Source organism: Pseudonaja textilis, chromosome 12, assembly GCF_049901715.1.
Source record: "Pseudonaja textilis isolate UNSWEBS1 chromosome 12, rPseTex1.2, whole genome shotgun sequence".
NCBI lineage: Eukaryota > Metazoa > Chordata > Lepidosauria > Squamata > Elapidae > Pseudonaja > Pseudonaja textilis.
In genome coordinates this window covers 7,777,113-7,800,521 of record NC_142001.1, presented here as the reverse complement: position 1 = coordinate 7,800,521, position 23,409 = coordinate 7,777,113, and positions in this window count along the sequence as shown.

The following is a 23,409-nucleotide window of genomic DNA, read 5'->3' as shown; positions in this document are numbered from 1 at the left end:
TGATATAAGATCTCCTGCTTGAGTAGGGTGTTGGACTAGAAGATCTCTGAGATCCCTCCCAATTCTATTATTCTGTGTTCTATGTTACTGAAATCAATGTGCTTCTTACTTCCTTGCTGTTTAATTGCTGTGAGAATTTGACCAGAAAATTTAATTTGCTTCTAACTGAGCATTTGTTTTGACATCTAAGAATAGAATTCTTTATTAGCCAAGTGTGATTGGACACAAAAGGAATTTGTCTTGGTGCAAATGCTCTCAGTATACACAAAAGAAAAGATACATTATCAAGAATCATAAGGTACAACACTTAATGATAGTCATGGGGTACAATAAGCAATCAAACCATACTAGGAAACAGTCAATATAAATTGTAAGGATACAAGCAACAAAGTTACAGTCATACAGTCACAAATGGGAGGGGATGGGTGATAAGGAGTGATGAGAAGATTAATAGTAATAGTAGTGTGGACTTTGTAAATAGTTGGACAGTGTTGAGGGAATTATTTGTTTAGCAGAGTGATGGCATTCAGGGAAAAACTCTCTTTGTGTCTAGTTGTTCTGGTGTGCAGTGCTCTATAGCATCATTTTGAGGGTAGGAGTTGAAACAGTTTATGTCCAGGATGTGAGGGGTCTGTAAAAAATTTCACAATCCTCTTTTTGACTCTTGCAGTATACAGGTCCTCGATGGAAGGCAGGTTGGTAGCCATTGTTTTTTCTGCAGTCCTAATTATCCTCTGGAGTCTGTGTCTGTCCTGTTGGGTTGCAGAACCAAACCAGACAGTTATAGAGGTGCAGATGACAGTCTCAATAAGGAGTTTTGACATCTGCTTCTTAGCAAGCTGGAACTGTATCTTGTAAGCTTTCAGGCATGGCTACTACCCTACACAGAATTGGGTTTGTGAGATAGATGGCTAGAAGGAAGGAGATGTGTTAAAATGTATGCCACTGACATGCAAAAACTAGACTAACATTGAATAATATTTTATATCTGTTGGAGAGAGCAACAACTATGTTTCTCCTTCATCCCAATATTATTGCCACCTGATATGCAGAGATTTAGCATGGGTATCCAAAAGTGAGCATCAATGGATTATTTTGGTTGGCACACCAAAGTGGACAAGGCCAAGCATGACAAATTGGCCAGGTTCATCGGTTATGCTGATCTATAGTTTGTTTTCAGCTTGGTTGACTGAACAACGCACAAGTCCATGTATCAGGCCAAGTCCAAAACAAATAAAGCACATTGTGAGTCATCGTTTTTCAAGTCCCGGCCATTAATGAAGGGTTAATTTATCCTTGGAGTCTTAATTAAACAGCTTTGCTCTTATTGCTGAACAATTTGGTAAAACCCAAAGGAGATTTAGTAGGTCTTGTTGACATAGTACGCTACTTTCATTCTAAATCAAGCTTACGCTGATCTGCTCCACAGAACTTCCAAAAGACTCCCCAAGAATAAGTATTCAGCTTATTCAGCCAAGACTTTTTTTTATTTCTAAACAAATTTGAAGTTGTCTGTTGCTTTGCTCACTCAATTTAGCATGTTTATCTATATATAAAAAAGTGAAATACCACTAATGCAGCATCACAAAATCTCCAGAACCGTCAAGCCTACAAACTTGAAATTTGGCATGCATGTTCCTCTTGCTCTTCCTCTTCTGCTTCTAGGTGCTCACTAAGAAAGGATTTTTCAAAATGACCATCAGAGAATTAGTATTTCCTATATTAGTACTATTAACATGTTCTGATGCGAAGAAGTTCTACCCCATTCCCCACCTGAAAATAAATCCGTTCCAAATCAAAACACAGAGGAGAGGAGTTTCAGTTTCAGTTTGACAGCAGCAACCAGCTTTAGTAACAGAACAGTTGAGCTAAGCCACGCCCAGGCTCCTTGCTGTCTCCTTCTTGCTCACACAGCCAATACTGCTGCTACAGTTTCCAAACAGCCCTCAATTCTCTCACACACTGACAGGATGCTAGCCAGATGAATACCGATGGATGCTGGTAGGCAGAGGCACAATTTTTCTCCCCTTATTTTCGTCCCTCAAAGCTAAGCCTGACCAAATAGTTTCGTAGTGAAGCACAGGTATAGAGGTAGTTCAGAAATGATCTTGGAACATGTTTTTGACTGTAGTGTACTGTATGAATTGGTTTAATCATCCGTGTTTAAACAAAACTATGATTTAGCAGATTGTGTGAACCAGGTCTTTCTGTGGAGGCAAATCTGTGAACTGGATTGACTGAAATGTTTGCCTTGCAAACATTTGGATGAGTCTACGATCAAGGGGTTATGCATCACCCAATCTTCTAGCTGCAGAAGTTGGTTTTTCTTCTTGGAATGGGGAAACCTAGTATATATTGGCAAGAAATTCACAAATGTCACTAGATGTAGAATATAAGATGGATGGATCAGCGCCTCGAAGAAATCCAGGCCAAAGTACACTACAGTAAGAGACTCTTCCAAATCTGAAAGAACTTCTCCTTTCCTTTAGTTTTACACGTAGTCCTCGACTTACAGCCGCAATTGAGCCCAACATTTCTGTGCCTAAGCAAGACATTTGCTAAGTGAGTTTTGTTCTATTTTACGACTTTCTTTACCACAGTTGCTAAGTGAATTACTGCAATTGTTCATGTGATGAGAATCGGCAACTGACTCATATTTATGACGGTTGCAGCATCCTGGGGTCCTGTGTCCTTTTACAACCTTCTGACAAGGCAAGTCAATGGGGAAGCCAGATTCATTTAACAACTGTGTTACTAACTTAACAACTGCAATGATTCACTTAAGAACGGTGGCAAGAAAGGTCATACATTGGAGCAGAACTAAATTGTTTTGCTTAACAATTTAGTTTTGCTAAATTGTTTTGCAAAACTAAAATTGTTTTGCTTAATTTTGCGGCTCCATTGTGGTTGTAAGTCAAGGACTACCTGTAGTTTTAACTTTTCTTAGTGGAGATTTCCTGGTCTGGTCTATCTGGTTGGGTTGACATGAGACAATATGTTTCTGTCAGTGAAAAATTAGAGCATCTAGTATGGGAATATGTCATGTTACAAATATCTTTGATAAGCAACATGCCTACTTAGCTATTAGGGCCTTTGTTCAGTTCCTTGATTTTAATATTCTTAAAAATGTGCTTTGTTCCTTTATTATAATTTCTGATTTCTGGAGGGCTCTCTTCCTTGAGGAATATATACTTTCCTGCGACCAGCTTTATTGTTTTATCTGGGGCATTGTGTTTCATCTTTTCAAGAGCTTCATCAATGCTGGGAAAGAAAGGGAGAGAGAGAGAGTGTGTGTATACCATTCAAAATCAGGATTTTAACAGCATGTCAAGATACTTCATTCTGCAAGAGAGATTTCCCCACCTGCCCATAGCTCATTTTTCGGTGCCTCACTGTTTTTACTTGAGTAGCAATCTCTTTCAAACTTAACAGAGCTTATGATTTTCTTGACAACACAGAACAAATTGTCTACTTTGGTCTTCTTCTTCTACGTTTTTGTATCCTCCCAGTTTCTACTACAGATCTGGAATTTCTCACTGCATCCCAGACACAGCCAATTTTAAAATTACCTAAGGTCAGTTTAGGATATATTTTTTTTCCGGATAGTGTAGGGAGAGACATTGTCTCAAAGGTGTTTCTCCCCCCTCCACTTCTTTTTCTCAAAACAAATTTCCAAAAAGCTCCATGAAAGAGTCCTTGAGGCCCACCATTCTGGAAAAAAGTTATAAAACCATTTCTAAATGGTTCCATGGGAAATAACCCATAGGAAGAAATAAAATCCTGAAACAGAAGAAAATTTGAGACATCGAAGTTATTCCAAAGTTGGAACGAAATCAATTCCATCACACTCTTGTGTTTTACAGAATTAAAGGCAGCTCACTGTGGAGAAATGAGCCAGAATTTGAATCCAATAGGAGGAATAAGAGTGACCAATGCTATTATTTCAGCTAAAGATGGTAAAACTAATAGCTGATGACAATTTGATCTTCTTACTGACACATTTCCTGTTACATTAGTTTGGTTATGAATTAATGAAACAAGCACCAAACTTTGATATTATTCGATTTCCCTTCGTATATCAACAAAGCCCACAAGAAGCTCTAAAACATTCCATGGGTTAAAAAACAGCACAGATTTAAAAAAAAACCCAAAATGGGCAAATGCTGCTAAAAAAGAAAAGAATGCCATGATCTTCTCATCCCTTCTGGGAATTTATTGAGATTGTTCTCTGTCTTGAAGTAATTACTGAACCAAATTTCCTTTCACAGAAGTACCGAAAACTGATACACACACACAATTTTCTTCTTACAGAATTCTAGAACTTCTAAACTATAGAATATGTTGGCTGGGACGGATGGGTAACAGATAACAGATGGAGACCCTACACCATTTCTGACAAACGGCAGTCCAATCTCTTCTTGAAAGTCTCAAGTGTTTTGGAATGCAACATACTCCCTCCCTATGTATTATGGCTACAAAGTCCAGCCTACGGGTTCTGTTTTTTAATACTTTTTCTTTCCCAGAATCTCAACTTTATTTAACATCCATTCTGTTCAAGAGTGCTACAGAAATGAAAAATCATCTTATTGAATTGTGATGATTCAGCTGGCTTTAACAAAGGTATTGCCCAAACATGAAACTAAATATATATGAAGATCAAACCTTGCTGAAGGGGGAATAAAATCCTTCTCTTTTCAACTCTTGCTTCATTAACTTTAAAATCATTTGGGAATGCAAGCCAATTTGGTAAGAACAATCCAGAGAATATTGTATATTTTTCAGGGTAAAGGAAAAAAAATACAAAACTTTCCCCCTTCTCAAAGAATTGCAATCGAGTATTGCAGGCTAACTCTGCCCACAGTCTGGAGTTCGATCCTCATGGGCTGAATGAAAACAAAATGGTACCGGATGAAATCATTTGTTTTGTCGGTATTCTAGAACAGGGGTTGCCAACCTTTTGAACCTCAGGGACCACCAAACTCATAATTTTAAATCCCGCGGACCACTAATATGAATTTTGACTGGCGGTGGCTTGATGACATTGGTGGGAAAATCAGTCCCATATTCCAGAGCTGCAGTGGTCATAAGACTGGTCCTTTGGTCATCCCGGAGCAGCTGCTCCTCTACCCGGGTGCACTGGCCTGCCATGGACTGGAGGAGCTGCTCTGGGATGACCAAAGGGCCAGTCCTGTGACTGCTGCAGCTCTGGAATATGGGACCCACTTTCCCACCAATATCAGCAAGCCACCCTGGGATGGATTTCCTTCCCCCGCCATTGGTCTTACCTTCCAGTTCTAGCTCGCATAACTCTACTCAAGCTAAGGGTGCTCAGCCAGCAAGTGGGTGGGCCATGTGGGCGGTGCAGCCTTGTGTTCCCATGCAGCATGGATTAATTGCTTTAGGGGGAGTGCTTTGGGGGGGGGGCATTTTTCTGAGGACCACCAAAATTTTCTCACGGATCACCAGTGGTCCCCAGCCCACTGGTTGGGGACCACTGTTCTAGAAGAAGGTACAACTTTCATGATCTCATAACTTCATCTGTCCCTGAAAAGTTTGAGCGTCACTAATTGTAATGTTTAAAGTTATAGAAGAAAGTGAATATAAAGAGTTGTTGCATTGACTGTACTCAACCAATTTAATTTGAACTTCATTTACCTCAATAGTAAATTACCCCAAATTTTTCCCTAACCCCCTCTATGTCTGAACCTTGTCTTGGTCTCACCTCCCCTTAATTTTCTTAATATGCATCCCTATTTTAAAAATTCAATTATGGGAGATTCGCTCATATTCAAGTCTGGTCTGTTTTAAAATAATGTTAGTTTCTGTTCATGTTTTGCAATACAATTTCTTCTGCGAGCAAGAATGCAACAACCACATCTATTAGTCTTGCTGAAATTAAACCCAGAAGGCTTTTTGAACTAGTGTTGAACAAACACCTTACCTGAATTTATCCTAATACGTTCCTTAACAAGAGTTTTAATTAGGCAGGGTTTTAAAGCATAGGATGTCATCCGGCTTAGTCTTTAAATTAATATGGAGTCCACAGCTAGTCACAGTAATTACCAATCAAATATAATCCAAAGGAAAACATTCTACAATCTTGCTGTCATGAAAAACATTTCAGAGAGGAGAGGTTGACGTCAAATCAGATCCGAGACAGTAAAAATAAGAACAACTAAAAGATTTTGTTGGTTGTAACATGTATCCGGAAGTTCATGGATTTTATACATTGGCTAGGATTTATAAGCACTGCAATATAGTTGAATTGGAGATTACTTAATAATGATTAACAATCATTAATGATTAATTAAAATTACTTAACAATGATCAACAACTTCATTTGTCTTCTTGTGTATTGCATCTCCTTCCTTCCATTGAGTCTGCAATCACCAAAGCAAAATATGATTTGTTGAATTAATCTCAGAATTTGTATGACACAGCAGCCCATGTGCATTCCTGTGTACAAATCATAATGGCTAGATTTGTGTGACACAAAACACACACAAGTGAACAAAACACATGCAGGTTGTCCTTGACGTATGACCACGGTTGACCCCTAAATTTCCATTGCAAAGCAAGGCAGCTGTTGTGAGTTTTGCCTCATTTTATGACTTCTTTGCCACAGTAAAGTTAAGCAATCCATGCTATTGTTAAGCAATCACTGTAGTTTTTAAGTAAATCATGTGATCCTTCAGGAAATCTGGCCTCCTTCCCATTGACTTTGCTTGTTGGAAGCTGGCAGGGAAGGTTACAGATGCCATTCCCGTGAGGATAATACATCTGTTAAAATATATATACCAATTTTTGAGCACCTGAATTTTGATCATGTGACCACGGGGATGCTACAGCAATCATAAGATTGAACACTGATCATAAGTCACCTTTTTGGTGCCACTGTAACTTCAGTCACTAAGCAAATGGTTGTAAGTTGAGAAGTTACCTGTTTTTGTTGTTGTTTGTTGCGAAGTCGTGTCCGACCCATTGCAATCCCATGGACAATGTTCCTCCAGGCCTTCTTGCCCTCTACCATCCCCCCAGAGTCTATTTAAGCTCATGCCTACTGCTTCAGTGGCTCCATCCAGCCACCTCCTTCTCTGTCGTCCCCTTCTTCTATTTTCCTCAATCGTTCCCAGCATTAGGCTCTTCTCCAGGGAGTCCTTCCTTCTCATGAGGTGGCCAAAGTCTTTGAGTTTCATCTTCAGGATGTGGCCTTCTAAAGAGCAGTCAGGGTTGATCTCCTCCAGGACTGACTGGTTTGATTCCCTTGCAGTCCAAGGGACTCGAAGGAATCTTTTCCAGCACCAGAGTTCAAAGGCCTCAATTCCTAACTTGTCTCTCTACAGCCCTCTTAGGATTCCTCTTCAGCTCCTGCTTCTAACTGTTGCTCTAGACTTCTGAGTCCCTTTAACTCCAGCTTGCCATCCCCATCAACATTTCGTTACCTTCGGTCCACTTTTCTCTTCATTACTTGATTATGGAGATCTTTTTCATCCATTAATCAGGGCCTTGGTATCTCTTGGAGACTGCATCCTCTCTTCACACCTATTAGCCATCCTGACCACTTGACCAAACACCAAGAACACAGCAAGGTCTTCGCTCAGTCTTACGCTCTTTGTTTCTAACCTGGCTGGTTAAATGAGTTTCCCATGTCTCTGTCTTCGAGAGACAAAAGAAACTCTCCCTGTAGCTCAGACATACTTGAGATAGCAATAAGCTTTTCTATCTTCCTGTATTTTTTTTTTAAAGTAAAGCAGCTTTAGCTCCAAATACAATGGATTGCATTTCCTGATGGCTAGACTAGGCCAGTTCTCTGCCTCCCACACAAATCGCGTCATGAATCTATTTATTTATTTTATTTGTCAAGCAAGTATTAGATAACAGGTATAAGTATAAACATGGCTATGAATACATGAAATGGATATGAATTAAAAAAACCAATAGAACAGGGATGGTAGGCACGTTGGTGCGCTTATGAATGCCCCCTACAGACCTCTTAGGAAAGGGGTGAGGTCAATAGTAGACAGTCTAAGGTTAAAGTTTTTGGGGTTTGGGAAGAAACCACAGAGTCAGGTAGAGTATTCCAAACATTGACCACTCTGTTGCTGAAGTCGTGTTTCCTGCCATCAAATTTGGTGCGGTTTACCTTGAGTTTGTATCTATTGTGTGCTCTTGTATTGTTGTGGTTGAAGGTGAAGTATTCATTGACAGGTAGGACATCACAGTAGATAATTTTATGTACTATACTTAGATTGAATCGAAGGTGGTGTAATTCTAGGCTGGTCTAAAATTTCAAGTCTGGTGGCATAAGGTATTCTGCAACAAGTAGAGAAGTGGAGAATTCTTCTCGTGAAATATTTCTGGACTTTCTCAACTGTATTAATATCCAATATGTAATGTGGGTTCCAGACTGATGAGCTGTATTCGAGTATTGGTCTAGCAAATGTTTTGTATGCTCTAGTTAATAGTGTGATATTACCAGAGAAAAAGCTACGCAGGATTAGGTTAACAACTCTTAATACCTTTTTGGCTATGTAGTTACAGTGGGCTCTAGCACTTAGATCATTAGAGATGAGTACTCCAAGATCCTTGACATAGTTGGGGTCATCAACAAGGTCTTGACTATTCAGCTTGTATTTTATTTTCTGATTTTTTTTTTTGCCAATATGTAAGACACAGTATTTATTTGTTGAGATTTGAAGTTGCTATTTGTTTGACCATTCTGACACATAGTCAAGGTCTTTTTGAAGGGTAGCAGTATTGTCAGTGGTGTTGATTAGCTTTACATCATCAGCAAAAAGAACGCAGTTGCTCTTAATATGATCACATGGTTCTATTGAAAATCCTTTTTCAATAGAAGTCTGCTACAGTTAATACAGGTAGTCCTTGACTTACAACCATAAGTTGTTTAGTGACCGTTTGAAATTACAGCAGCACCAAAGAAGGTGACTTATGATTGTTGTTCACACTTATGACCATTGCACCTGACCCTGTGCTCAGGTGATCAAAATTCAGATGCTTGGATAGAAGAGACGGTTAACCAGAAAGTAGAGTTCAGACCAGAAACGTTCTTACTGGGAATTATTAATGAGAAATACAGTAAAGGAACAATATACAGTATTTAGTGATAGATATAATAACAGCTGCGGGATTGGTGTATGCCCAAAACTGGAAGCATGAAGATACCCCTACAAGAAAGGATAAGAAAATAAAGAAAATATTAGTCTGTGCAGAGATGGACAGACTAATTTTAGAAATCAAAGATAAGGGTGAGACAGAGTATTATGAAGTCTGGAGTAAAATTTATCAATGGCTAAAGTCAAGGAAAAAGAAAGAAAGCGTTGACGCTTTATAGGAATGAAAGTAAAAAGTTGTGTAGATCAAAGAGAATGGAGTATAATGGACAAATACGAGATGATACGAGTGTATGAATATAAAAGATGGTTGTAAATATGTATATAATTGTATATAAATAGAAATAATATGCAGCCAGCATTATACTAATAACATAAGGGAAAAAGGAAATTAACTGTTATGTATATCTCTATACTATAGCTTGTATGGCCAAAATGATGGCCAAGAAAGTCTCACTGTGTTCAATTGTTTTTAATGTTTATTCAATAAAATTTATTTTTTAAAAAAATTCAGGTGCTCAGCAACTGACTCATATTTATGACGGTTGCGGAGTGCCAGGGTCATATGATCCCCTTTTGCGACCTTCTGACGAGCAAAGACAATGGGGAAGCCAGATTCACTTAACAACCGTATTCCTAATTTAACAACTTTGGTGATTCACTTAACAACTGTGGCAAGGAAAGCCATAAACTGGGGCAAAACTCCCTCAACAAATGTCTCACTTAGCAACAGAAATGTTGGGCTCAGTGATGGCCATAAAGTGGAGGACCACCCATGTTTTGTTTTACACTCTGCTCATGGAGAGGGGCATGTCTTGAATTCAAGTCTCCCACAGTACTAATTGGTCTGACCCAGACTTCATCAAACTAAATAAAACACCAACTGAATTTAAAAGTAAAACCTTTTTAATGGGAAGCTGGGAATTACTTGAATTCCCAGCCAAAAATCATTAGGCACAGTTCCTCCAGATAAGAGCACACTTTTCTCTGCTGTAGAAGGCTGCCAAGAAACAGAACTGGTTTGCTTCCTGCAAAGCTCTTCGTCATCAAGGACTGACTTATCCCTGATGGGAAGGGCAAGCACCTCCCAGCCTTATTGCCGAGTCGCCCCTGCTGCTTTAGCCGCTCTCAGCTTCTAGCAGCTCTGCACACATGCACACTGAAGTCCTCCCCGGGGTCCTCTGCTTCGCCGCTGCCAGACTGCAAAGGCTTCCCACTCACAGACGGTCCTGGCCCCATCCCTGCATTGGATGCAGGACCCTCATCCAAGTCCTTGCCAGACTCCCTGACTGGTACCCTTTCGTCCTCACTGTCCGATACCTCTGCCCTCTGCATCGGCTGCCGGCGAACCACAACACTAAGGAGCCTCTAAGCCAGGAGTGTCAAACTCAAGTTCCACAGGCTGGATCCAGCCTTTAGAGTGCTTAGATCTGGCCCACGGGGCTGCCCTGGAAACAGCAAAGGACCACGGTGCCTCTGCCAGTGACAACAGAGCTTGGGAAGGGTCTCCGTTTTCACTGGCAGAGGGTTGCAAGAGGCAGTCGCAGCCAAAAATGGGGCTCAGGAGCCTCTTTTTGCTGGCAGAGCGTTTGGTCCACCACAGCCCCCCCCCCCACACGTAACATGAAGCGGGACATGCCCACACTGGCCATGCCCTCCACTCCCTCTGAGGTCAAACATAACCCTGATGTGGCCCTCAACGAAATCGAGTTTGACATCCCTGCTCTAAGCAACTCAGAAGGAACTGGGAGTAGGAAGCAAGCATTATTCCCAGACTCTTCTTAGAAGACCTGCATCAATAGGGCATTTTTTTTCCCCATTGTTGTTTTTAACCAGTTAGTCCAACTCTTGGTGACTTTATAGGCAAATGTTCCCTTATGCTATTTTTATTACTGCTTTTTTTTTTTTTTTTTACTTTTGCATAATGTGCTAAAATTTAAACTCTGGCAAGACAACAGAATTGTGATGGTAGCCTAAGATGCTTTTACTCCTCCAACCCACAAAGCAATAATATGAGTAAAGTTAAGATGATTAGTTCCCACAATATGCCGAAGCACAAAATACCTCCCATTGCATTTTAGCCTCAGGTAATGAAAATATAGCTGATACTTTAAGTCCACCTGGATTTAATGTTTCCAGCCACAATTTACTGTTGCAGGTTTCCACATGAAAAGGAAAATAAAGCAACAAAGGATCCATCTGTTATGGTGTTCCCATTTTTAAGTTTATGCCAAAAACACACATAATAATATTTGCTTTATAAATGCAGACAATTTGAGTTTCATGGCTTTTTAGCAACTTTCGCAAACTCTTAAAATGCTATTGGTGGGAAGGGAAATGTTTTCGATTTATTGCTCCAATCTACAGAACAACACGTTCTGTTCTTTGTTCTTATTCCTGAGAGTTTGCTATTGAAATTATATGGAACCACCTCCCCTTTAAGTGGTAGTGGTGGGATTTCCCAAGAATTTCTCTGGCTCCTTAAACCACAGTATATAAAATATTTATATAACATTTTTATGTAGCAAATATAACATTAGTTGGTCATAAATGTCTTACAAACGTGGGCAGTTTTAGTGCTTTAGGTTTGTTCCTTTGTTTTCATTGTCTTGTCACATAATAATAAATAGAGATAGAGATAGTAAAAGAGACAGAGAGATGACTAAAAACCTTGTTGACATGACCTTTAATTGGGCAAAACTGCAATATAAGGCAAAGTTTTGACCTCAAATGGGCTAACTTACAGAATGTGTTCAAAATCTGAGGTCCATGACTCCTGAGAGAAGCTGTGACTAGTTCAGTACTACTGGCTGCTGGTGCCTTGCTGGGATGCTGCTGGGTCACATGATCTTCATTCACAATGTTCTGTGACAGTTTCCCAGCCAGTCTAACAATCCCTTATTTCCTCCTCAAGTCATCAGCAGCCACTTACCTGCCTGCTGGAAGGAAGGGAGGGAGGAAGGGAGGAAGGATTTCTGCTGCCCTCAATGGGGAAACCAGCAGGAAGTCAGAAGTCCCTTCTGCTCCAACTACTTTTTTGCCCTGGTCATTCTGTTTTTCTTGTTAGGTAAGAAAATCCTCTAAAACGGCGACCTAACAGGGCATAGGTTATCTAGTGAAGTCTAAGGATCAGTATTTCAGTCTTTCACATGGGGTGGCGGGGAGGATTATTGACAATAAACCAGGATTAACAACAGAATAATTACTGAAGTGAAATCTATTCGCAGCCAACTTTTCTATGATTTTGAAAAAATCCAGACCTTTGAGCCAACATTTTTCAGAAGAGATATTACTAAGAACATTTCTGATTGATTCCATCCAGAGAAATAAATACCATTTTGTGGAATTTTCCACATGGTTTATTTTCCTGTTTTATCCTTTCAGTATCTGGCAGAAGTCACTCTTTTCTCCATATTCCACAATGTCCCAGAAAAATGTTACAGAAAGATGGAAGGTGCAGAAGATTATTTTGTCTCCAATGAAAGAGAAAAAAAAGAGAGAGGGAGAAACCTGTATCCTTGTGATTCCCCTCAATTCCTGTGTAAGAATTCCAGGTTTGGTTTGGAAAATGTTGAACAAATATTTGCTACTATATGAGAAGACTTGGCAGAACATGGGGGTGGAGTAAAAAGTGAGATCAGCCTAGAATCCCTACATAGCGACAAGAGAATCAAGTCTACCCCCTTGAGTGCTATTGACTTTTATTTAACTCTAATTAGGTATCAACCACTCGTTGAGAAGATTCCTATGCCTAAATGTCTATGGAGATTGCCAGTCATCCAGTCATGGTTGTCCCAAAGGTGCTTTCAAAAGGCAACTGGACTTTCTTTGTTTTTCCTTGAAGACTTTTCACTTGTCATCCAACAAGATTCTTCAGCTCTTATAGACCCCTTCCCGATCCCCAGAACTGAAGAAGCTTCTTGGATGAGAAGCAAAACTTTTTTAAAAAAATAATAATTATAAAGTCTAGCTGCCTTTTGAAAAAGCACCTGTGATTACCCAGGACATGACACAAGGGCAACACAGTCAGATAATCAATAAGAGTCCCTTTATTAGCTCCAACTTTGTCCCCAATGTCCAGGTTACCTTCTGGCTGGAGAAAAACTCCCCCAGGAACAGCCTTTGACTATAACGAATCAAGTCCAAAGCATGGTCAACACAAACTGTAATGATAAATCCACTCAAGCCAAAATGAGGTAATTAGTTTGGTAGGGCAGGATCAAGAATTCCAGATATGCAGGCATGGCAAAACTCACATGGTTGGGAAGACACCAGGAACACAGATAAGCAAAGACAACATAGGATAAAGTCATGTTTGCTCCCAGAAGCTGCTTCACTCAGCATGCATCTCTTTTAAACTTTCATTCCCAGGTGTGGCTAATGAAGGGAATCAGGGCCCTTTCCTCCCCCGTAAGCCACGCAACCCACGTTGCTCTCTTCTCCATTCCTCCCTGCATGCCCTAGGATGAAGAGGGGGTGGGCCTGGGTCTTCCTCTGAACTCCCGGTCCCTTGTTCTATCTTTTCCCTGCTCTGCCCAGCCAGACTTTGCCCAGTGTCAGATCCGTATATCTGCCATTCTTCAATGGAAGAAGAAGTGAGGAGGGAAGTTGGTAGAGAAATCCTTTTTGATGTAACCTGAATATATTAAATCTTATATTGAATTGGTATAACCTACACATGATACAACTGAAGGATTGGAGCCAGATGCCCCAGAAACCTATCACCTCTGGAAGAGACAGCAAGGGGAGAAGGGACCATAAAAATCCCAGCTCCAGAAGATACTTCCTGGGAACACTTCAAAAGATCATTCCAGAGGAGGGGAGGGGGAATTAACATGTTGGTTCTTTGTTTGACAAAATACACATCAAGATAAGGGGAGGGATCCTAACTTCCCTTATCTATCACTGCATGCCTGGGAGCCGTTAGACTCTGCTTTGAAACCCTACTTGAATTGTCTCATCTCAATAAAGGATTCCTTTTGAAGCATCTAGTTTCTAGAAGTTCATTCTTTCAGTTGAATGGGAAAAGTTCAGTAGTTGACACCCAGCCTCCTCCACAGCCAACAGAGCCACACTCCCACTCCCTATCAGCAGTTCGTCTTCCTCCTCGGATTTAGACTCTGACAGGGGCATGACAGCACCTTTGGGATTCCTGTTCATGGGTTGTTCAGCAATAAATCAGCTTAATTGAACCTTCACTTTGGACCTGGTCTTTCACTGTGGTGGTGCAGTGATTAGAATAGTGTATTGCAGGTTAATTCAGCTCATTGCCAGGAGTTCGATCCTCACTGGCTGAAGGCTGACTCATCCATCCATCCTTCCGAGGTTGGTGAAATGAGGACCCAGATTGTTGGGGCAATATGCTGATTCTGTTAACAGCTTAGAGAGAGCCATCTAAAGCATTATGAAGCGGTGTATAAGTCTTAAGTTCTATTGTTAACTGTTATTGCTATTTGTGCCCGACAGTTATTCAGAAATTCAATGAAAAATCAGAGAAGCCATTTTACATACAAACCCGCCAATGTATTTTTATCTCCACAAGTGGATACAGTAAGTCAGAAACACAAGTTTCTTGCATATAAATAACAAGTCCTACTCTCTTTCATGACACTTGTGCAGAAAATTACAGAGGCTTGCATTTATGCCCTGTTCTATTTCTTAATGAGGAGGAATCTTGCACAATAAACATCTTTCCTCCACAATATCTTCTCTATTCTGCAAGGATGTGACAGCAATAATTCAATGATGATTTACATACACACACACACACACACACACACACACACACACACACACACACATGGGCTGCTGTTTCAGGTAAGCCACCCGCAGGGAGTCTGAACTCAGGAGTTAAAAGATGAAGTCGAGTTATGCACAAATACTGATTTTATTAGTATTATTTTTTTTCCTAGGGAGAAATGGAAAATATTATATTTATGGGATGTGCTCAGAGAGAGAGAAGCATGCTGTTTATCTGCCTTATTTATCAGCATAGAATCTGATCCTGATGCTGAGATTTAATCTCTGTTTTTCTCATTATTGGTCACAACTTTCTGACTCCTGAAGGAGTTATTAGCGATACACCTTCTGTTCATTATTTCTTAATGCTCAAGCTTTTTGAAACATTTCTGAACCTACCTGAAGCATACCCGCAGCTCTAGGGAATTTTGATTGACAGCTTGGCCTTAGAGTGTCCTGTATTTGAAATTTCAGTGGTGGGAATTAGAGCAGTGTTTCATTCCTGTCCCAATTTAAACTGCTTTTATAATCATCAGTAGCATACATTTTATAAAAAGATAATTAAAATATGGCCACTTCTTTCATAAGGGAGGAGGAATCTCTGCTGCCATGAACAGTTCTTTGACTGCTAAGAAAACTAGTAGGTGCTTCTTATTTTTTACTACAGGTCATAGATACATCAAGTATATCAAAATAAAACACAGTAAAATAACATAAGAACAGTATGACACTCTAATATGCCACTCAATCTTTCAGGACCAGCTCCTTGCCAAACCTATGGTCACAAGCCATAGTCATCTCCATCTTCAAAAAGGGAGACCCCAGCCTAGTTGAAAATTACAGACCAATCTCAACATTACCAGTAAATTAATTCAATTTTTTTTTAGCAAAGCACAAATTCTGCAGGCTATCGATGCAAACTTGACAATAGTGTGTGTTATTATCTTCCAGGTGTAAAAATCCTCTGTATGTCTGGGGAATATCCTAGCTCATAATCCTAATATTAATACCCTTCAATAACCTAAAGCCATTTGTTAAGTATTCAACAAGTACAGACTGCCCCACTTTCCTCAAAGAGACAAATGTCTTGTCTTACATCAAAGGTGAATAACAAATATAACCAGAAGCTTCCACCCTAATTTGACTCCACATCTGTTTCTTTATGAAAGTAGAATCCTTGTTGGAATTCTGTATTATTTTAACCCCCTTCAAAATAAATATTAGAACTCTGGGAACCTTGCTCTTTGAATTAAGTACTTCTAATCCAAGCTGCCATCACAAAGAAACCTGACAGACAGCTCCCATTATGCTTACCACAGTCTTATTCATTATCTATCTATCTATCTATCTATCTATCTATCTATCTATCTATCTATCTATCATCTATCTATCTATCTATCTATCTATCTATCTATCTATCTATCTATCTATCTATCTATCTATCATCTATCTATCATCCTTCATTCATCATCCCACCTAATGGTAAAGACTGCAATGATGACACCATTAAAGCCAACATCTTTAACACATTCTTTGGCTCAGTATTTGTAAACAGCAATGGATCATGCCCAGTATTTCCTAGTCGAACCACAGACAACTACAATGATCTAATACATATCTATTTTACAGAAGATAATGTTGTAAAAGCACTACGCAATCTAAAACCATCTCTATCTATTGGACTGGATGGAATATGTGCCTACTTCTTAAAAAAGCTATCCACTGTCATAGCCGAACCTCTAAGCATAATCTTTGAAAAATCTTTCAGGACCAGCTCCTTGCCAAACCTATGGCCACAAGCCACAGTCATCTCCATCTTCAAAAAGGGACAAAGTTGAAAATTACAGACCAGCTGAGTTGAAAATTACAGACCAATCTCTTTATGCTGTGTCACCTGTAAAGTCATGGAATCAATTATTAACCAATCCATTACCCTCCACTTAGAAACAAACAACCTACTCTTTAATAAACAATTTGGTTTCAGAAAAAAACTATCCTGTAATCTGCAACTCTTACACTGCAAAATATATGGACTACACAACTCGATCAGGGCAAAGCAATAGACGCAATCTACATAGACTTCTGTAAAGCCTTTGATTCAGTGGTACATGACAAACTACTCCTAAAACTAAAATCTTATGGTATCTCTGGACACCTGCATAACTGGGTAGAAGCATTCCTGTCAAACAGGCAACAAATGGTCAAAATTGGGAGCGTCCTATCAAATTCTGTACCTGTCAACAGTGGTGTCCCCCAAGGCAGCGTTCTAGGACCAACTCTTTTCATACTCTACATAAATGACCTCTGTGATCATATTAAGACCAACTGCGTTCTCTTTGCTGATGGTGTAAAGCTATTCAACACCATAGACAATACTGCTACCCTTCAAAAAGACCTCGACTATGTATCAGAATAGTCAAACAAATGGCAACTTCAGATCTCAACAAATAAATGCTCTGTCCTTCATATTGGCAAAAAAAAAATCAGAAAATAAAATACAGGATGAATAGTCAAGACCTTGTTGATGATCCAAACTCTGTCAAGGATCTTGGAGTACTCATATCTAATGATCTAAGTACTAGAGCCCACTGTAACTACATAGCCAAAAGGCATTAAGAGTTGTTAACCTAATCTTACGTAGCTTTTTCTCTGGTAATATTACACTAATAACATTTGCTAGTATTACACAAAACATTTGCTACTCGAATACAGCTCATCAGTCTGGAACCCACATTACGTATCTGATATTAACACAGTTGAGAAAGTCCAGAAATATTTCACAAGAAGAGTTCTCCACTCCTCTACGTGTTGCAGATTACCTTATGCCACCAGAAATTGAAATTCTAGACCTAGACAACCTAGAACTACGCCGCCTTTGGTCCAATCTAAGTATATAAAATCATACATTGCAATGTCCTACCGGTCAATGAATACTTCAGCTTCAACCACAACAATACAAGAGCAAACAATAGATACAAACTCATGGTTAACAGCACCAAACTTGATTGCAGGAAATACGACTTCAGCAACAGAGTGGTCAATGTCTGGAATACTCTACCTGACTCTGTGGTTTCTTCCCCAAACCCCAAAAACTTTAACCTTAGACTGTCTACTATTGACCTCACCTCTTTCCCAAGAGGTCTGTAGGGGGCGTGCATAAGCGCACCAATGTGCCTACCATGCCTGTCGTATTGTTTCTTTTATTTTTGTATATTTTTCTTATATGTATCCATGTATTCATAACTATGTTTTCACTTATACCTATTATCTTGTAAGCAATTGACAAAAATAAATAAATAAATAAATAAAATCTATCTTTCCGATTTATCTGTCTGTCTATCTGTCTGTCTGTCTATCTATCTATCTATCTATCTATCTATCTATCTATCTATCTATCTATCCTACATCAGTTCTCCAGACTGAGCTAAAGGTAGTTCTCACATATTCTTCACCAGTTCAAAGGATGGGTCAGACAGGAAGGACCAGTGGCCAATCTGGATGGGTGGGATAAATGCAAAGTTTGAATCCATCTTATGCCATTTCTAAGACTCATCAGCAAAGCATGACCTCCTGATGGCTTAACTTTATTAAGCTCTTAGGCTAGATTTGACAGAAATCTCCCAGACATGAGTTTTCTGTATAAGAATCTTTACAGTAGACAAGAATAAAGCCATAGAAAACAGCCCACTGTCACTGAAAGAATACAAGTGACTCTTATATCCATGGGTTTTTTTTTCCTTCTGTTCAATCATGTCTGATTCTCAGATACTGTCTGGACAACTCCCTGTATTTTTCTTGACTGTGTGTGTGTTTCTTTTAAGAAAATATTGTCTAAATTTGCCATAGTCCCTTCCTAGATTGAGAGAGAGAATAACTGGCCCAGAGGTCACCCAGCTAAGATGTTTGCTAGAACTCACCATCTCTCTGTTTATAGCCCGATGCCTTAACCATGATACTAAACTGACTCATCTACCCATGGCAGATTGCACTTATAGCTTTTTTCCCCCATGGTTCCCATGAATAAATTGACTTTAGCTGCAGTACTTGAAAGCAAATAGTTGTTGACTGTTTACACCACAGACAGCTCTGACCTGGGAACTGCTGGCCCTTCAGAGAGGCTAGTTCACATGACTTCCAAGCTACAAACTTGAGAAGTATCCTAGCACAGAGTCAACCTTCTTGCAAGTCAGAGAAGAACAATGATGGGGCCGACAGGAGCACTCCGCAGTCATTGTGTCTAAGCCCCTTCTCCATTCCTCTCTTTTGGAGAACAGAGCTGTGTATGTCCTCTGTGGTTCCTAAACTAGCTTCCTGTCTTTAAAGTCTAATGGAATACTTTAATTCGATGTAGTTCTGAAATTTGGATTCTTCCAGTACCACCACCAGCAGTTCAGTTAGTTTCTATAGTGTTCTAATACTTGAGGGGCTGCCACAGAGAGGAGGAAGGGGTCAAGCTATTTTCCAAAGCACCCAAAGGGCAGACAAGGAATAATGGATGGAAACTGATCAACGAGAGATTCAACCTGGAAATAAGGAGGAGTTTTCTGACAGTGAGAACCATCAACCCATGGAACAGAAGTTGCCTTCAGAAGTTGTGGGAGCTTCATCACTGGAGGCTTTTAAGAAGATATTGGAGTGCCATTTGTCAGAGGTGGTGTAGGGTCTCCTGATTAGGTGGGGGTTGGACTAGATGACCTAAAAGTTCCCTTTCAACTCTGTTAATCTGTTATGTCCTACCCTTGGCCACTCTCTGGATCAGTATCTCCATGCCCTCTGTCTTGCACTGCCTTCTTCCCAGTGGCCACCCCAGTGTCGTCCTTTATAGTGCCCAGCCAATGGGTACTAGGTAGGGCAGACCCTTCTCCCTTTTCTGCTGATTACCCCGCCTAGCATGACTGACTTTTTGAGGGAGTCAACTTGCATGATATGACATGGAACTGGGTAATATGTTGCCTTTTATTTTGCTCAGCCACCTAAATACCCTTTGACATCTACGGCAACCTAGATAGGGGTTCTGCTTCCAAACCTGACAATGCCTGAATCTCAAAGAACCAAGCAGTTTTGCTCTGAAGAAAGCCAAAAAAATCCCAAATGCTTTCTGCCATCTGTCAGCTGCTCATCTTCACTTCTTTGAAGCTTGCTAGCAAAACTGCCACAACCAGTGGGGAAGGTGGCACCTGGGAGGGGAAGTGTGCTGGAGGTGTGAAAGAATGCTATAGGAAATTGGAGAGCATGGACACAAAGAGGAACCAGAGGTGCCAAATCGAGCGAGCTGCTGAGCTTCAAGGACACTAGTCCCGGGAAAGATATTTACACCCATGCCTGAGGCACTGAGTTCCCAAAACATCGGAAAAGACCTGATTGGATGGCTCTCCCTGGGGGAAGGGTTTGGGACATGCGGGGTTGCTTTCAATATATGATTTTCACATATATTTCAATATAAGATTTTCACTCAGAGCTTGCCTCATCCATGCTGCACTCAGCATGTTTAGTAAAAGTACCCTTTCTCTAAAATCTATGGAGTCAAGGGTCATTCTTTCCTAGGGAGTAACTGTGGCCAGTGTGACACCACATTAGATTATCTTAATTGTTCTTTTCCTAGACTGTTGATCAAATTTCCAAACACAACACTAGGTGCAATTTTTTTAAATTTTCTAACATTTTTCAATTTCAAGGCACTCTTGCAAATAAAATGGAGGTCTTGTTTAGCAAATATGATTGAAGCTTGGCCATCAGTGTAAGAGATATCCACAGGTTTTCAGTGTTTCAGGGACCTAGTTACCAACCACTGGGACAGAATTTCCCCAGTTCTCCCCTACATCTATTCTAATGCCTTAGTAAGCTTCATTGACTGTAGTTTACTGGCTTGATTCCATTTCTTTAGGTGACTCCATAACTTCAACTCATTTCCATAGTTCCTCTTCCTTTTTGTTCTGCATAAACATAAGCATCATTGTAGAGGATCATAAATTGTCACAAGAATATGGGCAAACCGAAAGGTTAGAAAATCTACACTAATGCAAAAGTGACAGGACGTGGCAGAAAAACATCTATTGCATCCCATTCCTTTACTGCTGTAAAGATCTCCTACTGAGTAAGGTGGCATGGCATTTATTCTTCCAAAGCAATGAAGTCTGCAACAGCTGAACAAACAAGCCCCTTTGTTTGAATCCTTCCTCTATATCCCTTCTTCGAAGGGTATGAGAAATCTAATCTTTTAAAAATCAGTTCTGTATGGGGAGGACATCATCCAGAATGTCATCATATAGACTGTGTAACGATATAGAAAAACAATGTTGAGACTTTGAAAAGAGTGCAGAGGAGAGCAACAAAGATAATTAAGGGCCTGGAGACTTACGAAACATATGAAGAGCGGTTGTAGGAATTGTGTATGGCTAGTCTAGAGAAAAGAAGGACAAGAGGTGACATGATAGCAGTCTTTCAGTATTTGAGGGGCTGCCACAAAGAAGAGTCAGCCTATTTTCCAAAGCACTTGAAGGCAGGAGAAGAAACACTAGATGGAAGCTAATCAAGGAGAGAAGGAACCTAGAACTAAGGAGAAATTTCCTAAGACTGAGAACAATCAACCTGTGGAACAATTTGCCTTCAGAAGATGTGGGCGCTCCAAGACTGCAGGCTTTTAAGAAGAGACTGGATAGCTACTTGTCTGAAATGTTATAGGGTCTCCTGCTTGAACAGAGGGTTGGACTAGAAGACCTCCAAGGTCCCTTCCAACTCAACTGTTCTATGTTTGTATTTTAACATTCGTGTAAAGCTCAACATCAACATGAAATTCCACATACCACAAATCACAGATCAGTCATAATATTTAGGATGAATTATAGCATAAGAAGTAATTTGGGGCTTGGACAACTTTGAACTATGCTGCTTACAGCTGGACTTAAGCATAATACACAAAATTTTCTGCTATAATGTCCTACCAGTCAATGACTACTTCAGCTTCAACCGCAACAGTACAAGAGCACACAACAGATACAAACTCCAACTAAACCGCTCCAAACTTGATTGCAGGAAGTACGACTTCAGCAACAGAGTGCTGAATGCCTGGAATGCACTACCTGACTCTGTTGTTACATCCTCTAACCTCCACTCCTTTACCCTTAAACTATCCATTATTGACCTCACCCCATTCCTAAGAAGTCTGTAAGGGGTGTGCATAAGTGCACAATTGTGCCTATTGTCCCTGTCTTATTGTCCCCATTTATTTGTACCTATTTCCTATAGTCCTACTCATATTTATACTTATACCTATTATCTTATAAGCTATTGACAAATCAAATCAAATAAATAAAATAAATAAGCATCTCAAGTGCACAATCCATTCTTCCAAATGCATGCTGGAAGAGCTATTTTTTTTAAAAAAGGCTTCCTAAAAGCTAGATGTCTGCCTTTGATAGAAGAGTTTTCCATCAAAGGAGAGCTTCAGCAAGGAATTTGGCCTCTGAATGCTCTCTCATTGCCCTTTGTGAGAGATGGTGTGTGTGTGTGTGTCTCATCCTGCTCTTTTAACAGGATTAGGCATACAGATCAACAGGGATTGAAAGTGACCTTGTAGGTCAACTAGTCCAACCCCCAACCCAAGCAGGAGACCCTACACCATTTCTGACAAATGGCAGTCCAATCTCTTCTTGAAAGCCTCCAGTGATGACACTCCCACAACTTCTGAAGGCAAATTCTGTTCCACTGGTTGATTGTTCTCTCTGTCAGAAAGTTTCTCCTGATTTCTGAGGCTGAATTGCTCCTTGATCATTTTGCGCTAACCTATTTTTTCTCATACAGATTCTTTCAGCCTTCAGGCAAGTCTTCCACTTGTCCAGGTTAAGATTCAAATTTTATCCATCTAAAAAAGAGGATTTTTTTTTAACCTATATGAAATTGTAAAGTTTATATTTTAGTCAATTTGCTTTTTAAAATCTTCTTGACAGAAGAAAAGGTTTTTTTTCCCCCTACAATCACTGTGTTTTACAGGTTTGTCTTTTAGCATGCATTAGTGGGTGGAAAAGAGTGCAATTAAAGCACATTAAAGAAACACATTCAGCAACTTTTGGGGAAGGAAAAAAGTAGTACCTTAAGCAACATTTCTTCTTTCCCAAATGGTAAAGAGCACCAATCAATTGAAAGAAAACACATCCAAAACCAAAGTCTTTACATTATTTTATCCCCAATTTCTTAGATAGGCTATTTTTATGCATACATACTTGTATGAATGAGTACCTTGTGTAGGATTTAAACTTATTTTTTTCACCAACAGATGGCACTCAAGGTGGTTAGCAAAAGAAGTCCAGATATAATTGAAGTAAAGGTTAATTAAAAACACACCCTAAAATTATCAAGATGTTTTGAATAAGTTCCAGGTTTATTCAGAATGCAAACACTACATTGTCCTAGACTGGACTTTTTGTTCATCTAGTTCAGTTTTATATATTGCAACGAAGTGGACTTTCCAAGCTCTTTTTTTCACCCAAGGTTGAGATATCATCCACAACTTGGGGTCTACTAACGATATTAGCTGGAAAGG